The 6,293-nt window shown below is 43.7% G+C and overlaps 1 protein-coding gene across 2 annotated transcripts in view; it reads right to left on the minus strand.

The window, feature by feature from the left end:
* HOPX (HOP homeobox) overlaps positions 1–4,862 on the minus strand; it is a 28,384-nt gene extending 23,522 nt beyond the window's left edge. The window contains exon 1 of one of the 2 annotated variants that reach the window (XM_045834128.1): positions 4,707–4,862. The gene's annotated coding sequence lies outside the window, so the exon portion shown is untranslated. Of the gene's footprint in view, positions 1–1,006; positions 1,086–4,706 lie in introns of those variants that run through there. The other variant, XM_045834129.1, reaches the window with a different exon arrangement.
* Positions 4,863–6,293: the final 1,431 nt, after the last annotated feature.

Raw genomic sequence — 6,293 nt, forward strand, 5'->3', positions numbered from 1 at the left:
AGGTTGCTTTTGGTTTTGTTTTTTGTTTTTCACATAAAAGCAGTTCTGAAAGGTCTGACAGGGTTTTCATGTTTGGTCACAGTTTATCAGAATGACTGAAGCAAATTACAGGAAATTATTTGAGGATGGGTAAAAATTAACTTCTCTGCTTTCAAAAGAGCGGCTATTGCTCTACAAACATGACCGTCAGCTAACATTGAACATGAAGCAAAGTGTCACTTGCCTCGTGACGAACAATTCCTCGAACCCCCATTCATACCGAACTTCTTTTTGGCAAGCCAGTATAAATATACAGCTCTCTGTCTGGGCAGGACAGATGCAATGCTTCCCGTAGGGAAACGGAGTCACAGTGGGAGAGAGTGACTTGGCAGAGAGGCCAGAACGAGGCTCGGGCAGGCTCAAGTTCATAGTTAGCTCAGCCACCAACTAATTCTAAAATTTAAGGCAAGGTCACTTTAATTTCTTGTACCTTTGTGAATTGTATTCATAGGACACCATATAGTTCATTGCTCAGGCCAGGTATTTTTGAGAATAAACGGGGGTGCTATTAATAACCCACTGGGGCAAGGAAACTTCTGGGATACTTCCTATATTAAAATTCCATTACAGCTGAATTACAGCTGAAAAAAAAACCCAGGTTCCTGATCATCAGGCCCATACTCTGCTCCCCAGGCTGGGCTGGTACTCTGTTCCCCAGGCTAGGCTGTCTTCTGCCAGGACTTAATCTACACTGGAGTTCTGCGGAAGGGTGTTCAATGACAGGACCCACGAAGGCCCTTTCCCAGTGAATAAAAAGGACAGCCTGACCTGTACCTGCTTGCTCATGTACTCAAAAACCCCAAACCCCAAACCCCACATGTGTTCAGAGTCAATAGCACTGGAATGACAAATCCAAACAGCAGCGAGAAACCAGAGTTGGCTCCACCCCATGCCAACAGACTAATCCTTTTCCCCAGAGCTTGAATCTTCTGTTTCCTGGTCCCCTGGGGCTCAGGATGGTGCTTACCTTCCCCTCCCCTCCTTGCTGCTGTTCTCACCAGCAAAGATGTGCCCTCTGCCCAGCTGCCCTGGGCTCCCAGCGGTCTGAGACTGGGCTTCAGCCCAGAGGGAGGGTAATTACACACCTGGCCACACCCCTCTTCAGAGGCAGGAGGTGCCATATGCAGCTGCCACTGCGCAATCTCAGCCGTCCAGTGGAAGAAAGGGCTGTCAAGGGCCCAAAGTCACAGGAACTGCAGGAAGCGGGGGTTCCTTGTCACTAAGGCAGGGCACACTGTTCTGCCAGGAACAGCCTTCTGCTCCAGAGAAGGAACCAGGTAAAATTTATAAAGCCCTGTGAGCAGAATTTCTTGACATTTTAATGGCCTTAAGGTAGCTCTCCATTTTTTCAGAAAGATACACAACAGCCATCTCTGATGAGGATGAATACATGTAACAAAAAAGAAACCTCTCAGGGCCCACAGTCCGTAGGGAATTCTCTATGGGATGTGATTAGAGGAATTCTACTGAAAACCCTCAATCTTGGTATATTTTGCCCCAACAAGTTGCTTGGAATTCTGACCAGTAGAGATTATAAATTTTGCCTGAAACTTTCATTTTCCTGATTGTCATGAAGAGTAATTATATCACATTTCAAAGAACTCCCAGATACCTTATCTTGCTGGAACCTATTTAATATGCCAAGGAGAAACATAACTCATTAAACAATTATTGTCTATTAACATCAAAACTTTAATTAGCTTTCAGAAATGGGTAAGCAAAGCCTTGAAGAGATGAGACCCTGGAAATCAGGTATGTTTACATTGGAGGACAGACAGGAAACCACCTACAACCTGGCCAGCCGAGCCAGCCGTGGGCACCCGGCACCAAAACAGGTGCCCAGGTGAGGGACGGGCAGGAAGCGCAGAAGCCACAGAGACAAACTTCACCCACTCGAGCTTTTGCCCAATGTTGCCCTGGAAATCACTTTGAAAAGACCCTGGGGTGCCAGATAGACTCGTCCTGATGCTGACAACTCAGGCCAATTTCTGAAAGAACAACCTGGCCGTCCGCCAGGACAGAGTGTCTGGTGCGTCTGCCATGATTCTTTTTAATAATTATAATCCTCTGGCTCATGCTAGATATTATGCAGAGAACAAAAGGAAGCTATTAGTTTTGAAACATCCCTTCTCACCAACCCTTCTCACATGTTAGCACAGTCCTGAAATAATGCACCGTTGAGACTCTGAGTAATGCTTCCGGTGGCCGCCCCAGAGCATGCCTGCGTTCCAAGAATGCTTGAAGCACGCCACACGCCCTGTCCTAGCGAGGGCTGGAAGCGTGGTTTTGAGGACCCAGGAGCCATGGCCTCTTGGGTCCCTCCTCCTTGAGATCCTATTGCTGTCCTCCCTGTACCCCGGGGTTCATGGTCCAGTGGCAAGGGCAGACCTTATCCTCTCTCTGGGCCTCATCGTTCTCACATGTGAAGTGAGGGGTTTGGATTTCACATCAGAATCACTTGAGGAGTTTCAGAAAACAGCGTCAGGCTACACACCCAGGGGCTCTGATTGAATTGGTCAGGGTAGGGCCCAGTCCCAGGTTTGACACTGAGTTAGAGGATCTCTGAGACCCTCCCAGTTCTACAAAAGTCCACAATCCTGACAGTCTGCTCCTCTGCTTTACTTACTGAACTAATTTTTTCCAGATATAATAATTTTTAAAAAGATTTTATTTATTTTTTTTTAGAGAGAGGGGAAGGGAAGGAGAAAGAGAGGATGAGAAACATCGACGTGTGAGAGAAACATTGATTCATTGCCTCTTGCACACCCCCAACCGGGGCAACCCAGGCATGTGCCCTGACTAGGAATTAAACTGGCGACTTTTCGCTTTGTGGGAAAATGACCAACCCACTGAGCTACCACAGTCAGGGAGACATACTTTTTTATTTTTTCCAGTATTTCACATAGGCTGATTTTTAGAGATGCTTTTCATTATTTTAAAAAATATATATTGTTCAAGTATTGTTTGTTGGGGCATACTTAGCATATAATATTGTAATCTTTATAGTGTACAATCTGATAAATTGTCACTCAATATGAAGTGGTTATCACAATCACGATAGTGAACATACCTACCATTGCCAAGTTTTCCATGATCCTTGGCAATCCTCCCAACCTCTTCTCCCTGCCCTCCTTTCCCAGGTAATCACTGATCCAGTTTCTCTTCCTATCAATTAGTTTGCATTTTCTATCATTTTTTACCAGTGGAATCATACAGTATGTACTGTTTTTTCCCTGGCCTCTTATTAGTTTTGTCCTTGTACTTTAGATGTCAAGAGCTTTGAGAACAGGAGCCACCTTTCATTTCTTTTCTTCTTCTTCCTGGTCCCCAACTTATCTCTGCACAGAGAAGCCCCTTAATTATTATTTGCTTGATTGAAATCAGACCTTAATGACCTTACAATTGAGCTTCAGTCCGGTGGCTGAGAAGTGCCTGCTATGTTAAGGGTCTCAACTTCCCACAACTTCTCTGTAGGTTCCTAGTCCTCAGCTTCAGTTTAGTTAAAATAATAATAATAATAATAATAATAATAATGCACTGGCTGCAACCAGAGGTCTTCATTTAGGAGTTGGCCTTCTAATGATCCAGAAAATGAACATCAAGGTGTGTGTTGGGTCAAAGGGGTGAGGAAACTGCCTGGGAAGGCCTCTTGGCTTTCACCAGATTCCTACTCTTCATCCCAGGGTTCTTGGCCCAAGGGAGACACTGTGGAACTAATGTCATGCTTTATTCCTAATTATATTCATATATGCATTTTGTGAATATGATGTCTAATTATAAATCCTCTGCTATCTACTCGTGCTTCTCCCCGCCCTTCCTCCTCCCCAGTTTTTTTACTTCATTCTCTGACCCTTCTTGACTAAATACACTTCAGACCCTGCCGAGTGAAGTGCTACTTCATGAAAATGTTTTGCATTCCTCTTCTCTTTAAGACCATCTCACCTAAGCTATGTGGTATGTTATGTCTTTTTATTCAATAATTCTTATTCTACTTTACTTAGCACTTTATCTGGATACCATTGTGCTCAAATATAGCAAACCTACATTTCTTCAAAACCCCAGAGCATGGGATTTCTTTTCATCTTAGTCAAGATCAATATTTTCATTTTCAAAACTGGTAAGTATAATGAGAACCAAAAATAACAATAAATAGCAATGCAAATTAATAGTCGAGCCACCTGTACTCAGTCCAGAAATACCTCCCCTTCCCTGCTACACTGAACACAAAAAATACTTTGAAATGACATTATGTCTGATTTTAGACTGAGATGTAGAACAGCAATATTGGTTTCTAAATGACAAATTCATATGCAATCTGGCACAGTCCTACCAGTGCTGGTTTCAAAGTATCTTTCAGAGATAGGAGAGAGTGAGAAAAACACCCTACCTACTGGCCAAAAGGCCAACATAGATAGCCTCTCGCTCAAATTCACCTCCCCTCTGTGGGTTTGCTTCAAATCCACCCCAACACTTGTACGGATCTGACATCTTACATCCAGCAGCATTCTCTGGCTCCCTGCTTTGGACCAGCTCTTAACTTACATTCTCCCTTTTACCTCCACCTTTTCCCAACAGAATAGCAAATATCATAACTATAGCATTGCAGTCACTTCTAGACAAAGTTCACTTCCTCTGCGTTAAAGGCAAAACCCCTGAAATCTACTTACGTGGAAGTGGCACAGGCTGCTTTGGAAGCTGAGTTCTCAGATGCCAGCCTGCTTAAATAGCTGGGCTGCCTGACCCAGGCTGTTGACAGCACGATATTTATGCCCGTGAGTTGACGCTCAAGCAAGGACCTGAAAAGCCTGCAGCGTGGGCAGGAAGAAAACAACTGAAAGTATGCCGAGGTTACATCTCTCCTGGTTATTCAGGTTTGCTATTCAGGTGGTGACTTAATGTGACTCTGATGGAACTTTCTCGGCACTGCCTTCTTGTTCCTGATCTCCTTCTTAGCCAAGTAAGACTCTTCACCAAGACTGGATGAGAAAGATGCAGCTGAGAAAAGGAAGACACACACAGGATCCTGGAGCCTTGTGCCAAGTCCCTTATTTTGACTGGGCTTCCAGTTAGATGTTTTCTCATTTCAAAGCATAGGCTTGGTGAGGCTGATTTCACAGTTCTGGGGGCTGGGTGCCAGGCTACGAGCCTGGACAATTGCCCAATCAATGAAAAGTTTTTTTGTTTTCAGGCACAGAATGTACAAACAAAGAAGAGTTATAAGGGAGGTTTGGGCTAGGATGGTACAATTTTAGGTCCCTTTAAAAAACAATTGTCACTTTTTTCCCCCTGCATCTGTACTTCCCTCCTGATGTCCCCTCCCTTTCCTTTGTTAATAAAATTCCTATCTCAGAGTTGAGAGCACAAATAAAAAGCCAGTGTGTAAGCAAGCCTGTGGGAAGATGATCTCCAAGTGTGAGAGAGTGTTCACTCGTGTGACTATAGTGGAAATGTTCCTAAGTGTGAGGGTATGTGTGTGGGAGTGGAGACGCAATTAGTCAATGTTTATCTGCAGTTTATAGCTAGATACGGCAGGTAATACTCAAATGTGGAATGCTAAATGCATTAAGTGGAAGTGATTTTGCGAGGATAAAGGAAGGGAGAGAGGGTTTGGTGAGATCATTTATAGGAGTATCTACTTGCATGCATTTGCTGATACATAGCACAGACTGGTAAGTGCCACCCAGATACACACGTCTTATGTTTTTCACTTCACTGGAGAAAGAAAAGGCCCACTTGATTCTCTTGGGAACAGTGGCTGTCTGTGAAAGAAGAGCAGCAATCATTCAGAATATTTCTTTCCTTCTTGGGAAAGGGGATAATGGTAATAAAACATGTGTGGGAGAAAAGGAGAGACAGGGGGCCTTGCCTGCCCCATCCCTGGTTACCAGAGGAATTCTTTTGTTTTCTGCCTAATTCATTGCCTAATTTTTGACCATTGTATGGCCAAATCAGAATTCTTGCCTCCCAGATTTCTTGAAAGTGGGGTCTATATCTTGTTCATCTTTTGACATCCACAGTGCCTGGCACAAATTATTATGACAATGAAAATGAGGATAATGATGAGGATGATCATCCTCCTCCTCATGGTCTAGAATCTAGAGAAATGGACTATCTGCCAGTTTCCATGTAAAACACTTTACAGTTAGTTTCTTTATTTACTCCTCACAACTCTGTGAGTTAATTTTTTATTATTATAATTTTACAGACGAGGAAACTGATGCTTAGAAAGATTAAATCACTTCCCCAAGGCTACA

Source organism: Phyllostomus hastatus, unplaced genomic scaffold, assembly GCF_019186645.2.
Source record: "Phyllostomus hastatus isolate PE091 unplaced genomic scaffold, TTU_PhHast_1.1 phas_contig_196, whole genome shotgun sequence".
NCBI classification, from domain to species: domain Eukaryota; kingdom Metazoa; phylum Chordata; class Mammalia; order Chiroptera; family Phyllostomidae; genus Phyllostomus; species Phyllostomus hastatus.